Source organism: Apium graveolens, chromosome 2 (genome assembly GCF_009905375.1).
Source record: "Apium graveolens cultivar Ventura chromosome 2, ASM990537v1, whole genome shotgun sequence".
In the NCBI taxonomy this organism is placed as follows: Eukaryota; Viridiplantae; Streptophyta; class Magnoliopsida; order Apiales; family Apiaceae; genus Apium; species Apium graveolens.
Window position 1 is genome coordinate 51,790,394 of NC_133648.1, and position 15,811 is coordinate 51,806,204.

At 35.8% G+C, this 15,811-nt stretch overlaps 1 non-coding gene across 1 annotated transcript; it reads left to right on the forward strand.

Moving 5' to 3' along the window:
- Positions 1 to 14,873: 14,873 nt before the first annotated feature.
- On the forward strand, positions 14,874 to 14,980 carry LOC141709224 (small nucleolar RNA R71). The gene has a single exon (XR_012569812.1). It is a non-coding gene; the product is annotated as a small nucleolar RNA R71 (small nucleolar RNA).
- Positions 14,981 to 15,811: the final 831 nt, after the last annotated feature.

Genomic DNA, 15,811 nt, shown 5'->3' on the forward strand with positions numbered 1-15,811 from the left:
CTTCTGTTTCTTAGGTTTGATCTCATTTGACTTGGGGATATCAGATTCATCCTTAGTCATTTGAGTTGGACCTTTGAAAATATTCATTAAAACAGAATTATCATGCATATTTTGATTAACAGGAAATGGCATGCTATTAGTAAACATGTTATTCCATTAGGGCATGCTAAATGGCATTTGAGGCATACTAAATGCAGCATAATAAGGATTAGGTGCAAATGGCATATTAGAAAATTGTGCATTCATATTCTGTGTAGACATAGCATTCATAGGCATAGAAGGCATGGCATTCATGTTAGGAAAAAGAGGTGGCACAAATATGGAAGTAGGCATAGAAGTTTTGCAATTAACAGATAGATGATTTACACTACCACACTTAACACAGATTTTTCTTGGAGCATACTTATCAGGTGTATAGTTGTTATGTTTGTTAATCCCTACCTTACCATTTCTATTGTTTTTCTTTTTAGCCTCTGTTTTAACCTCAATCTTTTCTAGCCTGTCATTCAATTGCTTGATAGACAGATGACCAACATTTACATTCTTTTCCTTCTTCACTTGACTAGATTCTCCTGAAATGAAGTTTTTGGAAACTGATCCATATTTTTCATTTAACTTAGCAAGTTTGTCTTTACTCACAGGTTTGCTTACAGCCGACGGATGAGGATTTATGTCACTCGACGAATAATCCTTTTGGTTATTCGACGGATGGCTCTCATCATCCGTCGAGTCCACATCTGTTAGCAATCCTTCAACCAAATTGGATTCCAGCTTCTCATTCTTCTTCCAGGCTGCATCACAAAAGGACTCAATACCTTGAACTTTGGTGATTTGAGCATGAACATCTCTAGATGTTTTCCATGCCTTAATCACCTCTTGTTCTCGTTCAAGCTGCTTCTTCAAAATCTCTTCTTTCTTCAAGGACTCAGTTAATTCATCCTTAGCAATCTTACACTCTATTCTCAGTTTTTCAAATTCAATAAACTGAGACTCTAGCACATTATTTCTCTCACTTAAAAACAAATTGTTTTCTTTGATTTTAGTATTTTCCTTAGTGAGGGAATTAGAGGGAATTAAGTGTAACACGCAAATGATATAATTCTGTAGACATGTCATTTATTGCATCATTACACTCAGCTTTAGATAAATGTGCAAGGTTAGTGGTGATTACCTGATTACTTGAAGAACTTGTCTCCGTTTCATCAGACTTGGCCATTAGGGCTAGATTGATATAGCTGACATCCTCATCCTCAACCAGACCATCTGTTGCCCAGTCATTTTCTTGTGTAATAAAAGCCCATTCCTTTTGTTTAAGCAACTCAAAATATTTCTGTTTATAATCCACAGGCTCAAACTTCTTCTTGCTGGAATCTGACTTTCTACGCTCACTGGCAGAGTGCCCTGCCAAGCCACATTTGAAACATTTGAATTTTGATTTATCCACCATATTTCTATTTGGCTTAGCTGCTCCAAAGTTCTTCTTGAACTTGAGCTTGGCAAATCTTCTGGAAAGAAATGCTAGATGTTCATCAATGTCATCCATATCATCTTGGCTCAATGAATCTTCATTTTCTGCCACCAGCCCTTTGCCCTTGTTTTCACAGACCTTTGAAGTAGAATCAACATCTTCTATCTTCATTTCCTTCTCTTTCTCTAACTCAGCAACCAGTGCAATGGACCCTCCTTTCTTCTTTCCTTTCTCCATCCTCTCATCTTGCTCTATTTTAAGATCATAAGTTTTCAGGATGCTATACAGTCTCTCCAAAGTAAACTCCTTATAATCTTGAGAGTTTCTCAATGAGACTGTCATTGGTTTCCATTCCTTTGGAAGAGATCTAAGGAACTTAAGATTTGAGTCTTTTGTTTGATAGAATCTTCAATGCAACTTCAGAGCATTTAGTAGTTTTTGACATCTACTAAAAATGTCAGTGAGAGATTCACCATCTTCACAATGAAAGTGCTCATATTGCTGAATTAGTAGTTGCATTGTGTTTTCTCTAACTTGTTCAGTGTCATCATAAATTATTTGAATGGTGTCCCAAACCTCCTTGGCTGTCTTGCAATTGATGATGTTGTCAAACATGTCACCATCAACTCCATTAAACAGAATATTCATGGTCTTCTTGTCTTTCCTGACTTGTTCAATATCAGGATCTGACCATTCATGGCTTGGCTTGGGAACTGATGGCTCATTTCTAGTTGCAGCTCTCATTGGTACATGAGGACCTCTCTCTATGCAATCCACATAGGCCTCATCCTGAGAAAGTAAATGGAGATGTATCTTTATCTTCCAGTGATGGTAATTATCTTTGTCCAGAAAAGGAATCTTGACGCCAACATCTTTTGTGTTCATCTTGCTTTTTGTTGTGATCTTTAAACTCTTTGTTCTTCAAGAGCTTGCGCTGATACCAATTGTTAGTCCCTAACAATGCAATAAGAATTACAGAAGGGGGGTTGAATGGAATTCTTGAAACTTTTTCTGAAATATAAAATGTTCTAACTTAAAATATATGTAATATCCGGGATATATCGTGTAATTATTTTTGCTAATTAAATAATTATTATGTGTGTTCGGTATCTATTCTGTGAATTAATTGCTAAGTGTTATTTGTATTTGGATATTCAAAAATAATATTAATTGAGTATTTTAATTTTTATATGTTCAAAATAAAATATAGATAATTGTCATATCTTCCTAATTATTTTTATGTTGATTTATGAATTTATAAGAATCATATTAAATTTATAAAATCTTTTTCCGGGTATTTAAAATCTATTTTATAAAAACAGGAACCAACCGACGTCACTCGTTGTTACGTTTTTGGAACCCGAAACTCTTCCGAGAACTCCTTCCTAACCTAATTGTAATATTCCGAGCATTTTCCATGTTTCGACTTTTTCGATCCGGCGTACGGTTTGTCCTGCGCGGGTCCCGGCGCAACATTTTCGATACAATATTCGTTTCGGTAAATCAATAAAACTTGTATTTTCGATAAACGGGAGCTTTTTTATTAAACTATCACAATTATCACTTCGTAATACGTGTAACCAGGCGCTGAGACCAAGACCGCAGTACAAATTGTACTGATTTGGATAATTATCCCGAAAACCGATACCGTTTGGATCAGTTTTTACAAATAAACGTACCGTTTTATATCCGGAATGATCCAACGGGATACTAATTTTCCGTAAATATAAATAGCCTTTTACCGTATTTTATTTCGTATCAAAATCATTTGCAGACAGATAAATATATAATTTTACACAGAAAAATCATATCTTCATAAACTGTTCCAAGAATCAAACCAACTTTTGAAGGTGTTATTGATCTTTGTTGGAAAAGCTCGAGTACCAGATTTGAAGGTCTTGAAGAGCTCTATCAGATTCCATAACCTGTTTTACTGCAGAATCAAAGGTTAATTTTATAAATTTTTCTTAAATTTCGATTTTTTTATTAAAAATATGAATTTTTGTTCGGATGATTGTTTGTATGATTTGATGATTGCATGTTGTAGAGCTTGTTTTCCTGATGATTTTGGTATATTATACGTCGGATTTGGAGTTCAATAACATGTTCAAATTTGAGTTTAATTTTCGAATTTTAAAATTAGGGTTTATAACCCGTATGAATGTTTTCAATTGAAATTTGGGGGTTTTTGATTTAGGGGTTATTAGCTATTGATTTATAGTGGGTTGTGTTCCTTATGAAATTTGCATTCGATTGATATATAGCTCGTTAACAGAGGATTAGTGAATCGAAGGGAGTTGTGTTTTGAAGGTTTACGATGTTCGCCGGAAACCGGCGATGTTCTTGGCCAATTTCCGGCCAGAAGAGGAATGATTAGAATGATTTGTTTGCATGAATATGTTCCTGGTGAAGTGTAGTTGTGATCTGGACAGTTTGGTGGCCTGAGGTGGCCGGAATCGTGTTCTCTGGCCACACTCCGGCGAAGTCGACGGCGGGGCTGGCAAAATTGCAAACAGGCCCTTGTAGTTTTAAAAACGATACAGTTAGGTCCCTGAAGTTTCCAGAATTTGCAAATTTAGGATTCCTATTTTAAAAATGTTTAAAAATCATATTTCCTATTTATTTTTATTATAAAAATTCATTTTTAATTTCTGAAAATTCTAAAAATTATTATTTTAATTCCAAAAAAATTATTTTTAATTCAAAAATAAATATGAATTAATTAGTTAATTAATTTCAGTTAATTTTTAATTGATTAATTGGTCAATTAATTTGAAAATTAATTGATTAATTGATTTGATTAATTATTAATTGATTTTAATTAATTATTTAATTAGATTTAATTATTTATAAATGATTTAAAAATTCTGAAAAATAGTTTCGAGCTTTAAAATATTATTCTAAATTATTTCCAAGGCTCGATAATTATTATAAAATTGTTTCGAAGCCAAAATTGGCTAACCGAACCCTGTTTATTTACTCGAAATTGATCCAACGACCCGTTTTAATTCCGAAAAATGTTTTAAAAATCAGTTTAAATACGAGAAAGCCTATTTATGACCCGAGACTTCTTTATAAATGATATGTCATTGATTACGTGATATATTATGTGTTATACGTGACTTGTTGATTGACTATCGGTCTATATATTCGGTGTTTACTTGATTATTGCGTAACTTTCAATCCGTTAATCGGATTTGGGTGAAACGAAGGGTAGATAGAAGTATGTATTGAATAGAATCGTATGAGTTGGTTATTGATAAATGCATATGATATGTGAGCAGAAGAGGCAAGATGTAGGAAGGGGAAACAGGTAGTTGAGGAATAAGACGATTGTGATTGGAAGCGAGTGTAGTGTAGTAAGCTAATACCAGGCAAGTGTTCTGAACTTTCTCGAGATATTGTAGTACTTGATAGTCCTGTTGATATTGCAAGTGCTTTGAAGCACTGAAACCTAAACCCTGATTCCAGTTATTGTTCTTGAGCCGTAAACCTTATTCTTTCTAAGCCATTGATTATTGTATACCCAAACACGAACCACAAATCTATGATACTACTCCACAAATACATACAAACAAAACTGAACTGAATTACTTATATACTCAACCCATTGTATCTTATGCTTTGAAAGGACCAAATCTTTGAAACCCTAAAATGTTGATTCCTTTGTTATCCAATTCTTTCATTACCTAGCATTCAAGCTTTGAAATTTACCTTATTGATCCTTACAAGGATTGGAACCCTTTTATTGTTAAACACTCACTGTTGTTAATTATTATGGTTATTGTTTATTATTGTTTATTCTGTTATTATGTTAGAATTGGATTGTTTTTATAAAATTGTGGACCAGATTCGTGGTCAGACCATATAATGGTCAAGTTAGGCCAATGTGTGCCTTGGATCCAATAGTTAGAGCAATGCTGTGTGCTTTGCTCGGGGTTAGTGCGTGACTGATCAGCAGCCTAACCTTGATTTTTAAAATAAAAATATAGTATCCAATTCTAAATCATAATCCATTGTTCACTTGATATCATAACCATATTCACTTGATGATCATTATTCTCAGTTTTGTCATTGTGACTTGCTGAGCTAGTTAGCTCATTTGTGCGATGTTGTTTATATTCTTTCCAGTTAAAAAAGAACCAGTTGGTAGCAAGGATCCCCAGTCCAGCGCGAGAGCTAGGGATTAAGGTTGAGGAAGCTGAGCTAGTAGGCTTCTTTTGGAATAAATTAAGTTTGTAAAAGTTTGTAATAATGTTTAATACTCAGTTTGAGTTTGAATGATTGGGATTTGAACGATATGTAATATAAGTAGATGTGTTTGGCTTGTGTGCATATTTTAACCAGTTGCGATCCGTGGTAGTTGGTAAGTAGGGTCACTGCTTATTATTATTATTATCTTGATTATTGATATAAGCAGATTATAAATAAGGTGTGTGTGGACCCCAAACTTCTGACCCGGGTTTGGAGGGCGCCACAATATATATGTCAGTGTTTTGATTTACAAAGTGCGGAATGACAAGTTAAATATGAATCAAAACACAAAGTAATAAAAACACAAGTCTTTAAAACTTTCTGGTAGATTTGAATGTATCCACCAGATATATATATATATATATATCAAGAGAACTCTGTGAAGCTTGAATAGCTCACAACTGCTTACAAATAAGAACAACTAAACTTACAGAGAAATGCTAAAAGATTCAGCTTACAATTGGTTCTCTGAAAAAATATTTGCTTATTCTTGTTGTTGTTCTACTTGCTACTCTTGGTTTATATATCACCAAGATTACACAGTAACAAGACAAGATAATAAAACAAAACCTATCAAGTCTAATACCGTGCTACTTCATTACTCTATTCCAGCATATTTGAATATCTTCATAATAGCATGGAAATGGCAATGCTTCTTTGTTCTCAAAAACCCAGTTGAATAGGCTGCCACATTCCTTTTGCAAACACTTGACGCATGTGACTGTGTTGTCACTGTCAATAGATGTTTGAATTGATTATCCATCGGGTATATGATCATCCGTCGGGTACATGATCATCCGTCGGGTTGCCTTGTTGATCATCCGTCGGGTTGCCTTGTTGATCATCCGCCGGGTCGCTTTGTTGATCATCCGTCGGGTAGCTATTTGGCACTTGACTCCATTTCATTTGTGTAGAATTATAAGACATCATCTATTTACATTTAATCAACCTATTCTGCACATCTACTAGCAGTCTACATGATTCATAAGCTACTACAGAATCTATACAAAGGTGTTTGCAGAAATGTGCTACATGACTTATTATTACATAAGCTACTCACTCGATGGATATCAAATCATCATCCGTCGGGACTATATTGAGTCATCCGTCGGGACTATATTCCTTATCCGTCGAGTGCTACATAGTTCACTAAGTTAAATCTACTAAGGTGTTTTGTTAATGAAATCATCAAATTCATAACATATTCCCAATACTTAATAAAGTTTTCCTTATGAATATGATGAACGTTCTGATCTTGATGAACCACAGCAGCTCTCCAAAGGTATCCACACGAACGTCCGATCGTCCAACGATCACCGGAGCCGGTACTAGCCGATATGGTTACCTCCTCTCTCTCTCTCTAGCCTCTCTGAGATATAGAGCTGATAGGGTTTTTCTCTAAAAACGTGATGCAACTTCTAACCCTAATATTATACATCTTAATGTATATATAAGGACATTTAAACGTTCATTTTCAAAATTATAGTGGCAAAAAGAATACTCCCTTCTATTCAATATCTCTATGGGGTAAAGAAGATTCAAAAAGAATTAACAAAAATTTTCGTTTATTAACGTTATTAACAATGAAAATCATCATATTTTTTCTTTGGGCCTAACCCTAAACCTAATGGGCTTCTAAAAAGACCCATCCTGTTTTGGGTTATATTATTATTAAATTCGAATTCTAATATATTTATAATTAATCAAGTCTCACTTAATTAATTTAATAATTAAATTTAAATAAATAATAATAAAATATTTAAATTTATAATTTAAATAATACTCCGTTTAAACGTTCTTTGTGTGTGACCCTTTAGGTTATTGTTACGTTGGCAATAATTTTATTTTCCAATAGTAAAATTATAAATAATGAGTGGCATCTAGTAATACATCATTGCTCCCAAGTAATAATAATAATTGGTGATTCAATTAAACCTTTCGTGAATAATGTACAATGTAATATAATCCCTTTAGCCTTATATTATAGATCAAACACGAGGCATGCATTGTGTCATCCTCTGCAAACGTTTAATCCTTCTTTCCTTGACAATGAGTAAACTATTAAACAAATCACTATTTGAGCACGGCCATGCATTTTATAGTCTTACTCAGTCAAGAGGCCAATAATATCACTCCTTTAATATAGGAGGGCTAAATTCCATCTAGATCATTCATATTTCTCACACGATTCATAATATACCCAATGTCTACTTTTATGATTACCCGGTCAAGGATAACTTTCAATAGTATCAAAGTATATTAATTCTCGTATAGAAATATAATGATTTCAGGTCTAAGGACCAATACATCATTATCATTGTGAGATTAACTTATGACACTTTAAACATGTAGTGTCTCACAACGGGTCTCCAACACCATGTATTTAATACACGTGCCTGTGTTTTGACTTTAGTATCACCATACCTATGATCAATGAGATGTGATCATCAGTCAACAAACACACTAGTCTCAACGTATTTATTATCGTCCCTTAACAATAAAACTTGACTAGGGACCTTTAGTTTTAATAATAATACTATTCTCATAATCTCATTTCTAAGTCACATACTTAGAGATATAGATTTACCTATCATATTCCAAGGACATTTCTTAATCTAACATTTTATTGCAGAAAATAAAGATATAACAAATTACTAAACAATAATCCATATAATCATAATTAATAATCCAAATGTTTCATAATATAAACATAATAGTGTTGTCTCTAGGGCACACACTAACAAATAATATATCCAAAAGAAGAATAGCTAAACACATGCATAATTTTGAATCATTCAAAAGAATAAAGTGATTACTTGTTGAACAGAAGCAAACAATGATAGTCATCTACAAATAAAAGCGACCAATGATAATCATCTGCGAAAATATGATTCAAAATTATGAGTATTCGTATAAAAAATAAATGAAGCAACCAAGAAACTCATGTGGCATGCATAAAAATCCCTTTACTACTTGCTTCCAGAAGTAATAATCCTACTTACTTAGGCCTATTTATTTCAGGTATTATCGGCATCTACGAGAATAAGATGGATTGAATTAATAAATATGATTAACATGGGATTCTAACTTCATTAAATAATTCATTCAATAGCCTTATTATTCTTAACCTTAGCATGCAATGGTGATGACACTAATCAGATAACACGAAACTGATAAACGCCAACTTTCGTTGCACGAGTACCATACTATAAGACGTCCACAAAAGAGATAGAAGCTGAATAGACACTAATTATATTGAGACCCTATTTGTCTATAGAATTTGACAACATAACGGTTTAAACACAAGTTATCTATCTTGATTATATAGGGCAAGTAAGATGGTTAAAATTACCTACGAATCATGCATGGCATTATATGAACCTATGCTAGCATGGCAAGTTCTAAATCCTTAAATTCAATTTCTCTTCATTAAAAATTAACACACTATCTTATAAGTTCATGACGCTCATAAGACGAATACGCACAACCAGTACTAGGATATCATACAATCACCACATACTAAGGCATCAAACAATTCAACTAAAGAAATCCATAAATAAATCCGTTAAAACTCCATGATAACGTTTAGCCTATAATCGGACTCATTGCCAATGTGGATTCCAATAAAAGCATGGTATATAAAATGTAGTCTTTATAACGAATAAATAAAACCAAGTACAAACAAGAGTACAGGTTCAATAAAACAAGAAACAAGCATCCAAGATTACAACTCAAAACAAAGATTCACAAGAATAAACTAGATCGTCTTCGCCTTTGTTGAATTGTGCTATAGGTATCTTGTCGTCTTCTCCTTGTGCTCTAGTAAGTCTCCTTCTTAAAAATGATCTTGAGTTATCAATATATAGCAGTCCAATCAACCCGGGAGTCCAGAAAATAGATTTGTGATAGAATCAGGATTTTATTATCCCGACACGGCACGGCCGCGCGCTTCATCAGTGCGGGTGTCCTGGCTTCCTGTACTTCGGCACGGCCGCACGCTTGTTCAACGCGAGCGCGCTGGGCTTCTGTCAAAATTGACTTCTTCTATTTTTCTTGCAGATTCGAGCCGGTCTTTACGAGCTTTTATTCCAACACCACCTAAACACTATATTAGCACCAAAACAATGCTAATTCACCTGATTACCTAGATAATGCCTGAAATACAAAAACACTCAAAAACACATTAAAACACTTAACAACTTGAGTGCAAATGCACCAATCTAAAGCTTATTAGAGCATAATAAAGTGTCATAAATGCCACTCAACATACCCCCAAACTTGAATCGATGCTTGTCCTCAAGCATAAACAGACTCAAAGAACAAGAAATAAAAATGCATGAATGCAACTAATATGAATGCAATGATCCCCATAGAGTAACTAAATTAACCAATAAGCAACACCTCAGCAAATGCAATTATTCGCATTGCATTTGTGAATGCAGAAAGGATGCTCAATCTGGTGCATACCACACAATCTATGATAAGAGCTAAGGATGCCATCACAGCTTTGCCTTTCTACAGTTGGTGATGTGGATTATGAGACTGGTGGCTCAGCTGATTTCTTTGGTGATGAAAGTGGGGATAGTGAAGATGAAGCAATGGACATAGGGGGAGAAGTAGGTTCCAGTTCAAGATCAGGTATGCCATCATGGGCATTTTCAAAGCACTGTGATGAGCATTACTTCAAGACAACCCTGATCCAACTAATCAATCAAACAAATATTGCTCTTCAAACCACTTCAAATGCCAGCACCAAGAAGTTCCTTCAGGCACATCTAGCCTCTCTGCAACTTCAACAAATTCAAGGCTTCCAATATGCTAGGGATGTAAACACCATCAAGGGTGATATTGAGGAGATGAAGAAGGCCATTTTAGACAAAATGGACTCTAAGCTTCCAGAAGCTACAATGTTTGACATCAAGAGGCAATTAAGGAAAAATTCTGATCTTGCAACCAAGATAGATGCATTGGATACAAGAATGTCAGCCATGGAAGCATCTTTAACAACCATCCATCTTCATCAAGCCCAATAGACAGATTTACTTCAAAAACTGGTGGCTGCTCAAACCCCCATCCTCTGCTCAACTTGATGATAACAAAAAGGGGGAGAAAGGACCAAGTGAGGGGGAGAAGCTTTAAATTCAAATCAGTAAAGTAATTGTGCCTTCAATTACTATCTCAAAGCCACCAGTTACAAATAGTATAGATCTGATAAATGAAGCAGGAGCCAACATTAGAGCAGCTGAAATGAAGCAGTTGAAGCCAATCAACTGGGAGAAGATTGATAAGGATATACAAAAGAAGTTTGGACTAGTCAAGGAGCCAGTAAAGTCAGCCATACATCACTCTCAAGTCAAGCAAATTTCTGTGAATGATATGAGCATGAACTATCTGGAAAGGGGACAGTCATCCTGCATCAAATCTCCAAAGGCTGAAATAATTCTGAAACCAAGGGTAAATTATCCAAAATTATCATTGAAGAACCCTTTGTATACTGTGTATGAGACACCTAAGCCTGATGAAAAGAAGTTTTTGTCAAGGTCAATTGCTTTCTACAAAGATCCAGCTGATTCAGCTTCCAAAAAGAGAATTGCTAAAATTTTCAGGAATGGGAAAGAAATTTGTGTGGTGGCTGGACATCCTCAATTTGCTCAAGCAAAGAGAGAAGAAAAGGCTATATTGAAGCAGGAAAAGAAGCAAGATGCTCTAGATGCTAAAAAGGCTAAACAAAAGAAAGAGCAAATTGCTATCTTGGCCAAGCTACATGTTGTAAATTCATCACAACAAATTCCTGCTCAACCATCTGAAATCATTGAATCTCAAGATCCAAAGAAGCAAGTTGAACAACAGAAGAAGTCTCCAAGAATCAAGGAATTAGCTAAAAGAACCAAAAGGAAACTGGACATTGTTGATAAGGAATTGGAGAATCAGTTTCCTAAGGAGTCCACTTCAACTACAACTCAAGCATCAAAGACCCTCTGTGGTATTTGAAGATATCAAGGTGGTGGATCCTTACAGGAACATTTATGGTGAACCTATTGTGCCTAAGGATGAGCCAATAGAATGGGAAAACATACCAATTCCTGATTTCAATTTACCAATCCTCAGCAAGCCAAAAAGAACAAAGTCAAGAGCAGTCAAGAAAGTGAAGTTGTCACCTCTCAAATCCAAATCTCTAGTCAAAGCTCAATCTAAAGTCAACAAAGGAGATTATATGTACTTGTGTGACATCAAGGAGTTTTTTGATCTAAACCTCTATCTAGATAAACTAGATGAAGTGAGAGGAATTGATGCAAACAGAAACCTACCTGAAAGGTTAGTGTTCAAGTACAAGGGAGGAAATGAGATTCAGTGGCCACTTCACAGGATCCTTCTAGAAAGCCAAGCTGTACTGATTAAGGTTTATTCATCTTTCAAGAAGAACTTTGGGTTCAATGTTACTGCAAGAAGATTGGTACTGAAGAAGATTGAAGAACTAAGGAGTGTTAGAGCTAAAGATGCACTCCCAAAGACTCTAAGCATCCCTTACATAGGGAGAAGAGTGCATCTAAGGCCCTACTGGCTGATGGAGTTCATGGATGACAAAGGAGTGAAAAGATTTTTCAGATTAGAAGACCAATTGAGCATCTCTAGCAATGAGACTCTCTTGGAAATGCAAGAAAAGCTAAATCTCTCAGAATCTAATGAACTGGAATTCCACAGGCAGCTCCAAAATCGGATTGAAAAAAATAACAGAAAGCTTGGAAAGATATCCAGACCTTCAAGAAACTAGATAAATCTGCTCAGGCTAGAGGAGCATCTTGAAAATGACTGTGAGCAAAACTTTGTACATTTTGTTAATTGAAGCACTTTTCAGTATTATCTACTGTCTTTTAATGTTGTATTTTTAGGGTGTTTTGTTATCATCAAGTATCTCTTAATTTATGGCTACAATTCCAGTAGACATAAATTGGGGGAGATTGTTGTGTATATGTTGTGTACTTGATGATTTCATGAACAAAACACCTTGGTAGATTTTACTTAGTGAAAATGTAGCACTCAACGGATAAGGATTATGGTCCCGACGGATAACTCATTTTGGTCCCGACGGATGATATCTTATTATCCATCGAGTGAGTAGCTTATGTAACAATAAGTCTGTAGCACATTTCTCCATACACATTGTTTAGAATTTGTAGCAGTACTTAAGTCATGTTGACTTTAACTAGATATGCAGAATAGGTTGATTAATTGTACATAGATGATGTCTTGTAATTCTTGCATAAATGAAATGGAGTCATGTGCCTGATTGCTACCCGACGGATAAACAACAATGAATTCGACGGATGATCATAAACCCGATGGATAAAGAATTCAAATATCTGTTGATAGTGACAACACAGTCACATGCGTCGAGTGTATGCAAATGGAATGTGGTAGCCTATTCAACTGGGTTTTCGAGAACAAAGAAGCATTGCCATTTCTATGCTATTATGAAGATATTCAAAGATGCTGGAATAGAGTAATGAAGTAGCATTGTATTAGACTTTATAGTTTTTGTTTTAGTATCCTGTCTTATTACTTTGTAATCTTGGTGATATATAAACCAAGAAGTAGCAATAGAATTGTAACGAAGGAACTAAGCAACCAAGAGAGAAACATTTGTAAGCTGTATTCTTAGCATTTCTCTCGTTCTTAGTTGTTATCATTTTGTAAGCAGCTGTGAGGTTTTTGCACACAGAGTTCTCTCGATATATATTATATATCTCTGGTGGAATCATTCAAATCCACCAGAAAATTTTTAAAGACTCTTGTTTTTAATTACTTGTGTTTTGATTCATTTCAAGTAACTATTCCACATTCTGCTAATCAATTCACACTTATATATATTTTTGAGTTAGAACATTTTTATTAAAGAAAAAGTTTCAAAAATTCCATTCAACCTCCCTTCTGTAATTCTTGTTCTGTCAAAAGACACTTTTCTAATAGTACATGGAATAGTGAAGCTTCCCGGATCTTTAAGCTTCAGAGGCAACTTCTGTTGCAGCACAGCACTACATTCCTCCGTGAGAGCGACTATCTTTAAATCATCTAGCTTCACCTTCCGAGAGAGAATACCTTTCATAAACTTTGCATAACTAGGCATCTGCTTGAGAGCCTCAGTGAAAGGTATGTTGATATGAAGTTTCTTGAACACCTCCAGACACTTCTCAAATTGCTTGTCCAGCTTTTTCTTCTGCAGTTTCTTGGGAAAAGGTGATGGAGGATAGATCTATTTCTCCCCTGTATTACCCTCAGGCGGAGTGTGCTCAACAGTAGTCTTCCTTGGTTCCACATCTTCATCCTGCTGCACTACTTTCTCATCCCCAAGTTTTTTAGTCAATTATTGAGTCTGTTCGGGATTCACAACCTTTCTAGACCTTAAAGTGATTGCCTTTACCTGCTCCTTAGCTTCCCTCTTTCCTGACACTTCAGTGTCACTAGGTAATGTACCAGGCTGACGATTTAGGAAGGCATTGGAAATTTGCCCAATTTGATTTTCCAATGTCTTGATAGAAACAGCTTGACTCTTGCACATAAGCTTCAACTCCTCTAATTCAGATTTTTCATTGGCTTGTTGTAGCTGGAGTTGCTGTCTAGGTGCATACTGTGGTTGCTAAAAACCAGGGGGTTATTCTGTTTAGCTGGGTACTGCTGATAAGGCTGTTGAACCGCATTTTGAGCAATGCTCCAACTGAAATTAGGATGATTGCGGTTGTTGGGATGATAGGTGGCTGGCACTGGTTGCTGCGATCGCTGGAAGTTGCTCACGAACTGAGCTGATTCACTAGAAATTGTGCAATGATCAGTCTCATGGACACCAACACAAAGCTCACAGACACTAGCAATATGATTTACTCCATAATTAGCCAAAGTGTCCACCTTCATCGTCAAAGCCTTAAGTTGGGCAGCGATAACAGTTGTTGCGTCCAACTCCAGAATTTCTGCGACTTTCCCCTGAGTCAGTCTCTGGGAAGGATTCTGGTACTCATTAGCAGCCACCAGTTCAATAAGTTCATAAGCTTCATCGTAGCTCTTAGCCCACAAGGCTCCTCCTGATGCTGCATCAAGCATGGGTCTAGAAGTAGCACCCAATCCATTGTAGAAGCAATTAATAATCATCCAATCAGGAATGCCATGGTGTGGGCACTTCCTTAGCATCTCCTTATATCGATCACAAGCCTCACACAGAGATTCCCATGTTTGCTGAGCAAACTGGGTAAGAGTATTCCTGATTACAGCAGTCTTCGCCATGGGGAAGAATTAAGTGAGAAACTTTTGCGCAAGATCCTCCCAAGTGGTGATAGATCCTGCTGGCAGAGAGTGTAACCAACACTTGGCCTTGTCCCTTAGAGAGAATGGGAATAAGCATAGCTTGATAGCATCTTCAGTCACATCATTGAATTTGAAAGTGTCGCAGATCTCGATGAAATCCCTGATGTGCATGTTGGGGTCTACAGTACGAGAACCCCCAAACTGAACTGAGTTATGTATAATCTGAATCGTGCTTGACTTGATCTCAAAAGTGTTAGCCCTGATGGTCGGTCTGATGATGCTTGACTGAATGTCATTAATCCTAGGCTGAGAATAGTCTATCAAAGCCTTCGGATTTTCTGTTTGATCTCCCATCACTAATACAACTGGTTCTTCGACTTTCTCCTCTTCTTCTACATTCTTTTCTTCCTCAAAAACTTCCTTACGAACTACCACAACTTCTTCCTCGGCCTTATCTAGTGTTCTCTTACGAGTACGCGAACGCGTATGCATACACCCTCGCTAGAGTACCTAAAATAAGACAAGGAAATAGAAAAGTAACAATGTCCGAGTCAATGAACTTTAACGACCACTGATGGAAAGCACATAAACTATCAATCAACACTGCAGTCCCCGACAGCGGCGCCAAAAACTTATTAGTCGCTAAACACGCGCTAATAATACACACAAGTATACGAGTTCGCAAGTAGTATAGAATCTTTTCTAGTTCGTTCCCACAGAGACTGTATTGGTTAACTAATTAATTCACGCACTTAAGCAACAATGTATGGTTATTATTCAATGCTAAGACGATAA